The following is a 15,969-nucleotide window of genomic DNA, read 5'->3' as shown; positions in this document are numbered from 1 at the left end:
ATTCAATGACCAAAGGCGTTATTGATAAATGCGGGAGTTGTTTATCAATAACAAAAACATCATTTATATAAGTTCGACGAAATATTGAGACGATGTTGATATATTTTTGTTTTGCGGTTTATTTAGTCTTTTTTGTTGAGGAAATTGCGTTTTCTAGCGCTATATGGTAAATCTATATTTTTATCTTTGTTTTTACTACAGCATTCGTCTGTTTCAAATTACCAATCAACAATTTTCGAATAAAACCTAAATGAAATAGTGACCATTTCAGTTTTCTATAAAAACTGTTTATTGTTGGCCGGCCGCGGTGGTCTCGCGGTTCTAGGCGCGCAGTCCGGAACCGTGCGACTGCTACGGTCGCAGGTTCGAATCCTGCCTCGGGCATGGATGTGTGTGATGTCCTTAGGTTAGTTAGATTTAAGTAGTTCTAAGTTCTAGGGGACTAATGACCACAGCAGTTGAGTCCCATAGTGCTCAGAGCCATTTGAACAATTTTGTTTATTGTTCAGTAACACACAGGAGGATAACTAAGTAGAAGAAAAATTTCCGTACGATAACTGGCCCTATATCCTCAATCAGCTTCTAGACGATTCACCGCTTCTTGTTCTTGGCAAAATCTGGCAAGAAACTGATAGCGTACGTAAAGAAAGCGATCGTTATGAGGTAACGCACGGTGGGGATGCGAACATATGTAACGTACCGGTAACGCAATTACGACCTTACCTGACCAAAGCTATTAGGAGAAGTATCGTAGTCTACGCTCACTCACGGTGGAGAACGTGATGCTAATCCTGAGCGGTCCATTCGGCATGTGGTTGGGACCATCTGTACCGCGCTGCATGGTGTCACGGTTGCAAAGGTGGAGTCGGGAGTGAAGTTGTGCATCACGCAGCCTATTCCGCACAGTTTGAGTCGTAACATGACGTCCTGTGGCTGCACGAAAAGCATTATTCAACATGTTGGCTTTGCTGTCAGGGTTCCTCCGACCCATTAACTGTAGGTAGCGCTCATCCATTGCAGTTGTAGCCCTTGGGCGGCCTGAGCGAGGCATGTCATCGACAGTTCCCTTGTTGAGAGCCCCTCCTGGCACAAAGTTACAATGTGGACACGATCGAACCACGGTATTGACCGTCTAGACATGGTTGAACTACAGACAATACGAGCCGTGTACTCCCTTCCTGGTGGAATGACTGGAACTGATCGGTTGTCGGACGCCCTTCGTCTAACAGGCGCTGCTCGTGCGTGGTTGTCTACATCTTTGGGCGAGTTTAGTGACATCTCTGAAGAGTCAAAGGGACTGTGTTTGTGATACAATATACACAGTCAACGTCTATCTTCAGGAGTTCTGGGAACCTGGATGATGCAAAACTTTTTTTGGTGTGTGTAGGACCTGTATTTATCCGTTCCTTTTCAAAGCGGCTCTTATCTGCGTCGGTGAATGCGGGCTGGTTTCCCTTATTCCGCCTCAGCTACTCGTCTGGTATGAGACGTTCCAAGGGCGTCGGGGGAGGGGGGGCGTCCACTGGGGGCGGCCGAACCCTTCTACCATAGATACTAGTAGACTGGCCTTGCTGTGCAGAAGCTATAGGGCTGGTGTGGCTCCAACATAAACCACGTGACTGTTGGCAAAACGTGGCGGGATTTCAAATCAGCGGTCTGCCATCCTATGTTTGTATCGTATTTTACCCACATTTCTCAATTGACTGCCAAACGCTTCCAACAAAAATTACTTTTTTATTTGCGAAAAATTATGTCAGAACTACATTTGACCTGGATTTGTTCACAGGCTCTTCCTACTCACGTAACTCGAAGAAGACGGCAGAGAAATTAATTTTCGCTCACTACTACACTCCTGGAAATTGAAATAAGAACACCGTGAATTCATTGTCCCAGGAAGGGGAAACTTTATTGACACATTCCTGGGGTCAGATACATCACATGATCACACTGACAGAACCACAGGCACATAGACACAGGCAACAGAGCATGCACAATGTCGGCACTAGTACAGTGTATATCCACCTTTCGCAGCAATGCAGGCTGCTATTCTCCCATGGAGACGATCGTAGAGATGCTGGATGTAGTCCTGTGGAACGGCTTGCCATGCCTTTTCCACCTGGCGCCTCAGTTGGACCAGCGTTCGTGCTGGACGTGCAGACCGCGTGAGACGACGCTTCATCCAGTCCCAAACATGCTCAATGGGGGACAGATCCGGAGATCTTGCTGGCCAGGGTAGTTAACTTACACCTTCTAGAGCACGTTGGGTGGCACGGGATACATGCGGACGTGCATTGTCCTGTTGGAACAGCAAGTTCCCTTGCCGGTCTAGGAATGGTAGAACGATGGGTTCGATGACGGTTTGGATGTACCGTGCACTATTCAGTGTCCCCTCGACGATCACCAGTGGTGTACGGCCAGTGTAGGAGATCGCTCCCCACACCATGATGCCGGGTGTTGGCCCTGTGTGCCTCGGTCGTATGCAGTCCTGATTGTGGCGCTCACCTGCACGGCGCCAAACACGCATACGACCATCATTGGCACCAAGGCAGAAGCGACTCTCATCGCTGAAGACGACACGTCTCCATTCGTCCCTCCATTCACGCCTGTCGCGACACCACTGGAGGCGGGCTGCACGATGTTGGGGCGTGAGCGGAAGACGGCCTAACGGTGTGCGGGACCGTAGCCCAGCTTCATGGAGACGGTTGCGAATGGTCCTCGCCGATACCCCAGGAGCAACAGTGTCCCTAATTTGCTGGGAAGTGGCGGTGCGGTCCCCTACGGCACTGCGTAGGATCCTACGGTCTTGGCGTGCATCCGTGCGTCGCTGCGGTCCGGTCCCAGGTCGACGGGCACGTGCACCTTCCGCCGACCACTGGCGACAACATCGATGTACTGTGGAGACCTCACGCCCCACGTGTTGAGCAATTCGGCGGTACGTCCACCCGGCCTCCCGCATGCCCACTATACGCCCTCGCTCAAAGTCCGTCAACTGCACATACGGTTCACGTCCACGCTGTCGCGGCATGCTACCAGTGTTAAAGACTGCGATGGAGCTCCGTATGCCACGGCAAACTGGCTGACACTGACGGCGGCGGTGCACAAATGCTGCGCAGCTAGCGCCATTCGACGGCCAACACCGCGGTTCCTGGTGTGTCCGCTGTGCCGTGCGTGTGATCATTGCTTGTACAGCCCTCTCGCAGTGTCCGGAGCAAGTATGGTGGGTCTGACACACCGGTGTCAATGTGTTCTATTTTTCCATTTCCAGGAGTGTATTTATACTTGTTGTCACATATTCTCATCTTTGTTTGATATTTAATAAGTATCGTCTATGGCGGTTTCAGAATTCGCCGACACAGATATTATCTCTAAAAAAAATCGGTACATAATTCTACACAAGAACAAAACATGACACATAATGCTTTCTCTTTATTACATAAAGTTCACACAATCGTTGTCCACGCAATTACAATCATCCAGTTCAATTATTCTTTTCTCATTTTTTTACATATAATATGTGTTTTGCTAAGAGACGTTACAGCTTCCAACAAAAATTACTTTTTTATTTGCGAAAAATTATGTCAGAACTACATTTGACCGGGATTTGTTCACAGTACCATTTATAAAATCTAACAAATACATCGAACGCCCCTCTGATGGGCAGCGGGACGAAATTACTATAAACTATTAATTAAAGTAAAATTTCGTTAAAATTCTTTTAAACAGTAAGAGACGGCTCTTGTCAAAACTTTAAATATTGGATTCGCCGCATTTTGAGCTCTAGTCACTTATAAAATAAAATGGGATATGGGAATTACGTCAACTATAGGTGCCAAAATTGTCGACTTTAGGAGGAGGACCATTTTAGAGTATCAATTTTAGGTGCACTTCAAAGGTTCCGTTCTTACTATTTTTACAAAAGTTTAAACTATCAGTTAAAAAAAAAAGATATTTTAGATGAAAGGTGAGACTTTGAAGTTTCAGAAAATAATTTTGGAACCTACATTTATTTAATAGTATTAGAAGGTAGCCCGCATCTCGTGGTCGTGCGGTAGCGTTCTCGCTTCCCACGCCCGGGTTCCCGGGTTCGATTCCCGGCGGGGTCAGGGATTTTCTCTGCCTCGTGATGGCTGGGTGTTGTGTGCTGTCCTTAGGTTAGTTAGGTTTAAGTAGTTCTAAGTTCTAGGGGACTGATGACCATAGATGTTAAGTCCCATAGTGCTCAGAGCCATTTGAACCAACCATTAGAAGGTAGAAAAAATTCTCTTCATGTGTTTACTGTAGGTGCTCTTACCTTATTATAATCTCACTTGTATATACAAAAAGGCGCGTATGTGCAGATGGCTTAAGGTTTTTCCGTTTCAGGGCCTGTATCCAAAGCTGCCTTCGGTTTTCATCCTTAGGGAACCTATGGCAGGTACCTCAACTAATTATAAAATTATTTAGTAACTGTAATGTAAAAAACATTAAATAGGTTAAGTGTTGTTAAGCGAAATAAGATCTAATGTCATACGTCCCCATAACTGAATAGATAATTGCCAGTTTGAAAATCAAAATGTTAGGCTCTCGGACCCCGCTCAGTTCTGGGATTTTTTCTGTTATTTATTGTTACTGTGCACCTCAGGTAGGTAGTCAAGTATGTGGAAAAGCGTAAGTTGCACAGCGGTCTGGACTCTAGCAACACTTTGAATGTCTGCAATTAGTTAGGGAGAGGTAAGAAGGAAAGTACGTCCAACGGCCGCGGACGATGCGACCCATCATAAAGCGACGGACTCGTCTTCATCTGGACGGTAGTTCAACTCCCCATCCGATGATCCCGATTTAAGTTTCCAGGGACTCACCTAAATCATTGAAGACGAATGCCGAGATGGATCGTCGGAAAGGGAAACACATATCTCCTTCCGCAATCCGAGCTTATTTTCCGTCTCTAGTTGCCTTTATGGATTTCCAGCACGCTGGATTAATAACAGGGCAGCGATTTGTGTTAGCCAATATGATGTAGAAAACGGCCAGCGTTGGAAAATTCAGTTTTGTTATTTAACTGATGATCGTTTTATCTGTTTGGACGATTTGAAAATGGGTTCAGGTAACTTGAAACTAGTCATAAATAAAATAAAGAAAAATTGAATTTTGCAGCTTTTGCTGTTTTTTACATGGCCTTGTCGTCGACGGGGCTGTTGAACCCAGGTATTCCTTTTTCACCTCCAATAGAACAACGTCTGGTAAAGATCCAACCAAGCTTCCGTTTAATAAACGGTTTACGATCATCCGATTATGGGTGTCATAATTAGATACGACAGACATTAAGTCACCTATAAACAGTCTCGTTCCATACTATTAATACCGGCTGATTAGAATTAAAGTGAAGCCACTCACAGAGGTCCAGTGTTAGCTGTAATTGTCGTATAGCAGCAAAACTTGGTAGATATACTAATGCGTTAACGAGGAACCGATATACGTCGGAGAAAATTAGTTCCAATTTTGGTCACCAGGTGTAGATCTGGCGCTTTGAACGCAAGAAAGACATAAAGAAATATTTCCATATGCAATGGGTTAGGAACGGGACGTGGGCAGAAAAGGTGCAAAAGTGAGAAAGGCATAACGTTGATTTTATCAGTTACAAACAGCCTGTTACACAATTAGTTCAGAATCGGCATCGCAGACGCTGACGTGATTCTGCATCCATAAAACGACGTGATCAAAAATTGCTCGCGGCATTACCCGTGGAATCTGAGCAGTGTGTTCAGATAGGGTACAGACCGAACGTGTTCCTGGAACACGCATTCTTTTAGATGTCCCCAGAGCCAAATGTCACCTGGATTCAGATCAGGTCATCTTGCAGGACATGCATCTGGAAAGTGTCTGGAATAACGCGTTCTTGGAAGGTTGCATTAAGCAGATCTCTGACTGAGCAAGTGACATGAAGTGTTGCCACATTTTGTATGAATACAGTGGTTTCCAGGCAGCTGCGCTCTTCCGAAGGGGGAATCACATGCTGTACAGGGGGGTCTTGACAACGTGCAGACTCACGGTACGCCTGACAGTCCTTCTGGGTGAATCCTCTTAACACAAGAACGGACCGAGAGTGAAGCCGCTTGTGAGTGCACACCATACCACACACTCACACACGACGAAAGCAGTGGCGCTTCGCGCATAACACAAGGTTTAACAGTACCCCAAATTCGGAAGTTATGTGTATTCACTGCAATTTTTAGTGTAAAATGTGCCTCGTCACTGCATAGAATGTTACTCTGCCATATGTCAGCAACTTCGATCCGTGTCAGAAACCGAAGAGCAAATTCAAAACGTTGCTGCAGATAATGAGGTTTCAATTGCTGCACCATGTGGATTTTGTGGGCGTACGAGTGTAAAATAGATGGCAAAACTTTTCGTACCGTTGTCCATGGAATGGACAATTCTTGTGAGACTGATCGAGCATTAGCACTACCTGGGGCGAGTGTTGCATGGTTAGTTCCAGCAACAGTAACCTCTTAAATAATTCCATGGGATTCGGACGCCTTCCTTGTCCATGTGCTATACCAAGCTCACCCGCGTTTACGAATTTCATTACCAGCTTCTTTAAAAGCCATAAATTCAACTAAATACCTAGGTATTACAATTATGAACAACTTAAATTGGAAGGAACGCATAGAAAATGTTGTGGGGAAGGCTAACCGAAGACTGCGTTTTATAGGCAGGACACTTAGAAAACGTAACAGACCTAGTAAGGAGACTGCCTACATTACGCTTGTCCGTCCTCTTTTAGAATACTGCTGCGCGGTGTGAGATGCTTACCAGATAGGACTGACGGAGCACGTCGAAAAAGTTCAAAGAAAGGCAGCACGTTTTATATTATCGCGAAATATGGGAGAGAGTGTCACAGTAATGATACAGGATTTGGGCTGGACATCATTAAAAGAAAGGCGTTTTTCGTTGCGACGGAATATTCTCACGAAATTCCAATCACTAACTTTCTCCTCCGAATGGGAAAATATTTTGTTGACACCGACCTACATAGGGAGGAACGATCACCACGATAAAATAAGGGAAATCGGAGCTCGTCCGGAAAGATATAGGTGTTCATTCTTTCCGTGCGCTATACGAGATTGGAATTATAGAGAATTTTGAAGATGGTTCGATGAATCCTCTGCCAGGCACTGAAATGTGATTTGCAGAGTATCCATGTAGATTTAATGACATAGGACATCTCCTCATCCCAGCGGAGGTTCGAGTCCTCCCTCGGGCATGGGTGTGTGTGTTTGTCCTTGGGATAATTTAGGATAAGTAGTGTGTAAGCTTAGGGACTGATGACCTTAGCAGTTAAATCCCATAAGATTTCACACACATTTGAACATGTTGAACATCTCCTCAGACCTTTAACTCGGCGATATTCCCTCAACGCAGCACCGTAATTGTGCCGTTCACATAAAACGGTTTCACTAACAGCGCACGGTCTCTCTTCTCGACAGCCAATACTGTTCACTCGTGTTACAGTTTGTCAAATGAGAGCGTGAGTGTCATAGCGTCATAGCAGTGTACAGAACCAGATCTGGACCTGGTGGCCAAAATGGGAATTAATTTTCTTCCAGCGTAAATCGGTTACAAATTAACGCACTAGCATATCTACCAAGTTTCTCTGCAATACGACAATTATAGCCCACACTGGACCTCTGTGAGTAAGTGAACTTCAGTTATAACTACCGGGAACATCGCGTGGTAATGACCAATGAAAAGATAAAAGAAAGCAAGGAAGTGTGGCTTGATGGTGGTGCAGGGAAGTGTGTGACTGCCAACTACAAGATCTGGACGTCTATTTCCTTTTCGTCTGTTAGTTAACTAGACTTTTGCAAATAGGCATGCTTTGGTTACGGAAGGAAATGGAGTTGAACTTAATTATGAATTTCCGTTACGCTCTAAGCGGGGGCCGTTATCTTGTTGCGTCAGCCTAATATGACGTCGAACGGAGATGCTGATGATAACTCCGACAAGGACATAATACCCACAGTGGTGTTCACCCTATTCTTCGTGTTGACGACCGCTTTATTTATTTTACATAAATAAATCCTCTTCATCCCGATGCCAGTTTGGTGGTTTGTATGCCAGTGACACTACGTATTGGATGTCACAGCACTACGAGGCAGAATGCTACCTGCTGGCATCGCGGTCGCACGACGTAGTTTATAATCGGAGCAGAGGCGAATGGAGAATCGTAGTAGCAACGATACGGACGGCCAATGGAGAAATCCACTGACGTAGGAGACTTTGCCAAAGGGCGCATAACTCTGAGATGACAAAAGTCATGGGATACCTTCCAGAAGTTGTTGGGAGTCTCCTGCAGAGCTATTAAACCATGGTGCTTCTCTAGCCGTCCATTATTTGTCGATAAATTGTTTTCTTCGAGGTAATTCATAATGTTCAAACACAGTATATGTTCCAAAATCCTACTGCAAATCGACGTTAGTGACTCAGCGTATTATTCCTATTTTCTTTCTCGTGTATTTGTGTGACTTGTGCAACTCACCAGTCTGTAGCTCCGGATGTAACGAAGAGAGAGGGATTTTATATGATTGCTAAGTATGGAGTTATTGTATTAGCATACTCTGAAAGGAACTTAGCTTTCATACAATCTGGACTGGAGACGTTGCTTTTATTAAGTGATTTAAGCTGCTTCACTACACCGAGGACGTCTACGTCTAAGTTACTGATGCTAGCAGTTGCTCTGAGTCCGCATTCTGGAACATTTATTTCGTTTTCTTTGGTGAAGGAGTATCGGACAAACGTGAGCAGTAACTCTGCTTTAGCACCAGTGTCATTAGTGGTATCACCATTGCTGTTGCGCAGTGAAGGTACTGATTGCGTCTTGCCGCTGGCGTACTTTACGCATGACCAAGATATTTTTGGGTTTTCAGCTAGATTTCGAGACGGAGTTTCAGTGTGGAAACTAGTGAAGCATCTCGCATTGAAGTTCGCGCTAAATTTCGAGCTTCTAGAAAACTTTGACAGTTCATTTCTGAACAAGACTTGAATATACACTGCTGGCCAAGGTAAATGCAACACCAAGAAAGACAAGAGGTAGCACAACAAAATTTATTTTGTAGATAACATGTTGACCAAGTATCAAATGATTACGTTTACAGACGTCTGTGACGTGGTTCCTGCCAGAATCAGTAGCCAGAGTAGCCGCCATTGTTGGAGATCACCGCTGCCACACGTCTCGGCATTGAGTCAAAGAGACGTTGGATGTGTTCCTGGGGTACAGCAGCCCAAGCAGCTTCCACACGTTGCCAAAGATCATCTGGTGTGGCAGCTGGGGATGTAATCTGGGTCACTCGATGAGCAACCATGGACCACATGTTTTCTATCGGCGAAAGATCCGGAGAGCGAGCCGGCCAGGGAAGCAATTCAATCTGGTTATTGACGAAGAACCTTTGGACAATGCGTGCCACGTGTGGTCGCGCATTATCCTGTTAAAATATGGCTGTGGCCGAGCCCTGAAGGTAAGGAAGGACAACTGGCTCCAGCACCTCGGATATGTAGCGCCTGCTATTTAAAGTACCGGCAATGCGTACTAGAGGCGTGCGAGAGTAATATCCAATACCGCCCCATACCATAATACCCGGTGCAAGACCAGTGTGGCGGTGCATAATGCAGCTGTCCAGCATCCTCTCTCCACGGTGTCTCCACACTCGAATTCGACCATCGTGGTGCTGCAGACAGAAGCGTGCCTCGTCAGTAAAGACAACATCATTCCATTCTGCCGTCCACATCCGTCTGTTATCACACCATTGGCGACGGAGACGTCTGTGGTTCTGCGTCAGTGGTAGACGAAGCAATGGACGTCTTGCGGACAGACCACTGCTGTAAACGGCGTCGAATGGTACGCGCAGACACTGGATGATGCGTTACAGACGCAATGTGCTGTGCTATGGTTCGGGATGTCACCGAGCGATCCGTCACTGCCATGCGCACAATTTGCCTATCAGCACGTGCAGTGGTGCACCGAGGTGAATGCGATCGACCACGTCGGTCCGTCGTACCCTCCTGCATCCAACTGTCACATATCCGCATTACAGTTGTTTGGTTTCGTCCAACACGACTAGCGATTTCTCTGTATGATAATCCACAATCTCGGTAAGCCACTATCCTTCCTCTGTCGAACTCGGATACTTGATCAAAAGATGTTCGCTGTTGTCTACGAGGCATAACTGATCGTCTTGTGAAACAACCACAAGGTAAACACACGTGCCGAACGTACACTCGTCGAAATCGCCAAGCCTTAAATGGCGCTATGAGGTGGCGCCACAGGCGCGCGTGATATGCGTCTGCGCTGAAATTCTAATCAGTTGTATATCTCATCGCTGCAAACTCATGGTGTAAATTTCACTTGATTCTGATGCTTCCTTCAGGGTGTTGCATTTACGGTGGCCAGCAGTGTAAATAAATTGACTAGAAAAGGTCAAATACTTTGTGAAATGATTTGTATAAAAGCAAGAAATAAAATAAATTATTGAAACATTTGGAGGCGCCTTTTGAATGATGCTCCATATCATGTTCACCAAATGGGGGCTGATTGAGAATTTAAAATTCAGTGTTTAGCTTAGTATCTTAGAATTTTGAAGAGTAAAAGAGGATATTTGATGTACATAATTTTGAGCATCATTCAGAAGGGCATGAAATTTTCTCTAATGTATTTTATTTCTATGTTAAAAAATGACGTAATACCTTCAGCTGTACTAAGGTGTTGGCCAATAAAACCAACATCTTAGTACAGCTGGAGGAATTACGTCATTTTTTAACATATATTATACCAGCTGACGTCCGTTTTAATTATAGATATACGAAGATATTTTATTTCTTTCTTTTGGACAAATTGGAAATATTTGACTGCGTTTCTGAAAATTTTTTACTGTCGACTGCTCCTCGAACGCAGGAGATTCTTTGGGCAAAATAATAATTTGTTTAGCTGCATCTCTTACTCGTGTCCGCCTGCTTAGCTGAGTGATAACGGGCTTGCCTCTCATGCAGCGGGCCTGGGTTCGATTCCCGGCCGCGTTGTGCAGATTTTCAACGCTCGTGGACTGGGTGTTGTGTTGTCATCGTCATTTCATCCTTATCACCCGCACGTAAGACGCCCAATGTGGCGTTGACTGAAATCAGACTTGCGCTCGGCGGCTGAACTTCCCCGGATGGGGCCTCCCGGCCAACAATGCCGCCCGCTCATTTCGTTTTTTTACACTTAATAGGTTCGTGTGCCTTTTTTCTCATAGTGCCAGATCTGTACGTGCTTTCTCAGGGATTTCTCTTTGGTAAAGGGAGTGGAATGGCGCCGCCTGTCTCTCATAAGTGAGGAACTGTGCGGCACACAAGCACTGACTCACCCGCTCCGGTTCTAATGATGCATTTATGGCCAGTTAGATTGTGACAAACGCTTCTAATACTGTCGCTCAGTGATGCTTTCGATAGAGGTTGAAGGAAAGCTTGGACAGGAGCGCAATGTGGTCATGGTCGATGTAGTCATACTGACTAGTTGAGTTTCATTTATTGAAAGCCGTAAAGTACAGTAAATATACTTTCGTTAAGAATAATCGCAAACCACGAGTAATCTAAATTACATCCGTTCTTCGTTCGTACAAGGATTGATTAAGCTGCTCTTAAAACTAGGGATGTCACTTGTTGCTGGAAACAAGTACATAGAAGGAAGACTAAGTAAGAACTTGTTTCGATTTATTTGATTTTTATATATGCTAAAATCTAACTCATTCTCTGCAGATGGTTCTCTCATACACACCTATCGTTTTACAGAGTACTGTTCTTTCAAGGAAAAATGTCTACGGAGGGATTCGCAAGAAACTGAGATTTATGATGGTCATAATTTTATCAGCTGCTGCTAATTTTTCTGCGCGTTATCGCTTAGGTAAGCGTTTCAAATTAATTAAGACAGCGCTGAAAGCAAAAAAAAAAGATAAAACGTCGGTAGCGGAAACGACTAAGTGCGGTAATAATTAGAGAGCATATTTCATAGGTACTAAATTTAGTTAAATAATGAAGACTGCTGGTCTCGTGAACAGCCGGAGGAGTAGCACCTGGATTATGCTTCTCTTAGGTATACGGATTCTGTGTTTTTAGATTAGCCGAGTATAATTCTCCTGGCTCGGGAGATGTGCTGGCCTCTCTAGAGGTGAAAGGGATACATTACAACACCTCGGAGAACATATACACTAAGCATTAAAAAAAGAAAAAGAAAAAGGGACGCACCAATAAGGAATTACCCGAAAGGGATGGAAATAGGTAGATGTGAAACACATGGACAGACAAACAGAAATTCAGAGTAATTGGATGATTTATTCAAGAGAAAGAGCTTGAAGAATTCAGCACGTCAGTAACACTTGGTCCACGTCTGGCCCTTATGAAATCATGTACTCGGCTTGGGATTGATTTTTGGAGTTATTGGAGTCTTCCTGAGGAATATCGTGACAAATTTTCCCCAACTGGTGCATTAGATCGTCAAAAATCCCGAACTGGTTGGAGAGCCCTGCCCATAGTTCTCCGAAATTCTCAGATGGGAAGAGATACGACGACATTTCTGGACAAGGTAGGGTTTGACAAACACGGAGACCAGCAGTAGAAAGTCTCGCCGTGTGGAGGCGGGCATTACCTAGCTAAAATATAAGCCCAGGGTGCCTTGACTCGAAGGGAAACACAGCGGGGCGTAGAATAACGTCGACGTTCCACTGCGCCTTAAAAGTGCCGCAGATGTCAACCAAAGGTGTCTTGCTATGATGTGAAATCGCACACCAGACCATAACTTCTGCTTGTCAGGCCGTACGGCGGGCAGAAGTTAGTTTGGATTCCACCGCTGTCTGGGGCGTCAGGAGACACACCTTCGGCCTGGAATCTCATAGAGTGGCGTCTGGAGACACTCTCGACAGCGCTGGGATACCAAACTGACTGTTGCCCGTTATACAGCCCGATAGCCAGGATTGATGGTCTAGGGTGCTATTTCTTTGCGTAACAGGACACCTTAGGTTGTCATACGTGGCATCCCAGCAGCACAGCGGTACGTCGACGACATTCCGCGCTCCGTTTTGTTGCCCTTCAAAGCAATCCATCCTACGGCTTACTTTTCAGCAAGATAATGCTCGTCCGTGGACTGTGAGACTTTCTGCTGCTTGCCTTCGCGCTTGCCAAACACCTACCTTAGACAGCAAGGTCGCCGGATTTCTCGCCAATTGAGAAAGTCTGGAGCATTATGTACAGAGTCCTCCAACCAGCTCGGGATTTTGGCTCTCTAACGCACCAATTGAACAGAACTTGGTACGATATTCCACAGTAGGACAGCCAACAACCGTATTAATTAATGTCAAGCCGAATAACTGTATGCATAAGGGCCTCAGGTGGACCAGCACATCGTTGGCTTGCTCAATTTTTGAAGCTGCTTCTCTTGAACAGATCATCCAATTTTATTGAAATAGTAATCATTTCTTTGTCTGTACATGTACATCATATCTAGCTGTTTCCGTCCCACACCGATAATTCCTTCATAATGTGTTTTTTGTGTTAGAGTGTACTACAATAGTCTAAATTTGTGCAATGTACTGGTGTGCATTGCTTAGAAAATACTAGCAAGTTGATCGCTATGTCCTTCATAGCATTTTCCATCTACAGAGAATAACAGCTTTATTTAATACTGAATTATGTGGTTCTCAGTTTCAAGGGTAGAACGAAAGGAAGAAGGAAGGAAGAGAGAGAAAGAGAGAGAGATGAAAAGACTGTGAAAGAACACTAAACGACTCAGAGCCCACTGAAAAAACATGTAACTTCGTACTGTGCGCTATAATAATGTTTATTAACGAATCTGGAGCGAAATAAAAAAATTTCATTTCCCAATATTCGATACTGAGCGAAAGCTCTGGGAAGATTTAGGTCGGAAATATAACTTTATTTGCCGTTGGTAACCTGGAAACTCGGTGAATTTCACCTCCTTCTGCTACCTACTTTGTCCCTTCATCCTTCGCGGAAAAGCTTCGTTCCCGCCGAAGTGGACGTGGAATGAATAGTTTTCTATGTGCAGTGGAGCGAGCAGAATGCGGCTTCACTGCAAGTAGTTTGTGGATATACTGCAAGGATCTTTCTTATACAGATAGAATACGTTATATAGCGCTTGCGTTCGTTGCTATACTGATCGCCCGGGTCTAAACATCCAGATATTTATGTAGACAGACATTCCAAGTGTGACGCTTTTAAGGTTGCGTATGTCGGTTGTGGAAAAAGGAAGTAAGATTAGGATTTAAAGTCTCGCTGACGAAGATATCAGTGGAGCACAAACACGGAAAATACCTGGGGCAGGGAATCAACATTCCCTTTCCGAATAAAACATCCCAACAGTTTCCGAATGCAGTAAACTGCGGAAAAATCTATGCCTACTTGAGAACGACTGTCAGAGGTAACGAAGTGCTTATGACACTCGACTCGCATTTAGTAGGAGTGGTATACAACTTGCCGTTGTATAATTGAGATGCATTTTTCCGTGGTTTCTTTAAATCTACAAAATGACTTTTGAGGTGCTTTCTAAGAAAACGACAGGCTCAATTTTCTTTCGTAGCCTTGTCTTCTTTGATCTTGTGCACTTTGTACAATGATCGCGTCGTCGACTGGATGTTAAACACTAATCTTTTTTTGTTTTTACTTCGTTACACACACAAATTAAGTACTTTTTAAAAATAACTTTAAGTGAATACTGTGATGTTTGCTTAAAGCAGATAAAAAAAAAATGGTTCAAATCGCTCTGAGCACTATGCGACTTAACATCTGAGGTCATCAGTCCCCTAGACCTTAGAACTACTTAAACCTAACTAACCTAAGGACATCACACACATCCATGCCCGAGGCAGGATTCGAATCTGCGGCCGTAGCGGTTGCGTGTTTCCAGACTGAAGCGCCTAGAACCGCTCGGCCACAGCGGCCGGCAAAGCAGATCACATCTACTTCCTTTCATAAAGCTTTTCCGACTTTACACAACACGATATTATCTACATATTAAAAAAAATCTTTCCTTCATTTCGTCTAGACAGTAGTTATTCTCTATATTCATACTCTTCACACTGCTTTTACGTTTGTTCTCAAAAACAGATATTTAGCATTCATTAAAGCAATAACTTAATTTAGCTTCTAGCAGTTTAGTTCATTGAAAAAGCATTCATAATGTGGGTCGAGGTTCGAGTACGCCGAATCTAGTCAGACTTTCCAGATAGCCATAGGTCAGAAACGCACCACTGTTGAGATCCGGCCAACCAGAGGTAAGTACTCGCAAGTCAATAGCTGTGGAGATACGGGCGCAAAATGTTTAGCTCAACAACAATCAGTCACCAAAGAATATTCGAGCGATTATGCCCTATCACTTCTTCAGTGGTGTCAACTTTGTAGAGACGTTTGATGTGGAACTTTCAGCCACATACTGTAAGAAATAATGTTTGAGGAAATAACAGTGCAGAAAATTTAATTTTTGTTTATATTTTCTTCAATGTTCTAGTTAACAGTTAGTGGTCTACTTGTCAGAAAAAAAGTTAATTCGCACTCTTCGTACAAGGACAATAAACTGCATGGACTTGAAGAAAGGTAAACGAGGAATGGCGTCGTTGGTTGGGATATCCCAAGGTGTACGTTCAGCTGTCTGTCGGAAAGGACGTTCTTCCTCCGCGCATTTTGGCTCCTTTTCTTGCAGGTATGGACGTTTGGGAGGTGTGGTATGTGCATGCGTAGAGTGTAAATCGGTGTAATGGATGCCTGTGCAGTGTAGTGTGTTTCTGTTGTGTGGATATGAGGCGTGCCGAATGCATGTGTATCTGTGTAGAGAATAGGTGAGTGTAATTGATGCTTGTATAGTTTAGTGTCGTGTTTGAGTTGTACAGTCATGATGAAGTGATGAATATGATGAGAGAAGGGAGTGGGCAAAACCCGGCGCCTGCGCTTAGC

This window comes from Schistocerca nitens, chromosome 5, assembly GCF_023898315.1.
Source record: "Schistocerca nitens isolate TAMUIC-IGC-003100 chromosome 5, iqSchNite1.1, whole genome shotgun sequence".
NCBI lineage: Eukaryota > Metazoa > Arthropoda > Insecta > Orthoptera > Acrididae > Schistocerca > Schistocerca nitens.
This window is presented reverse-complemented; position numbering follows the sequence as displayed.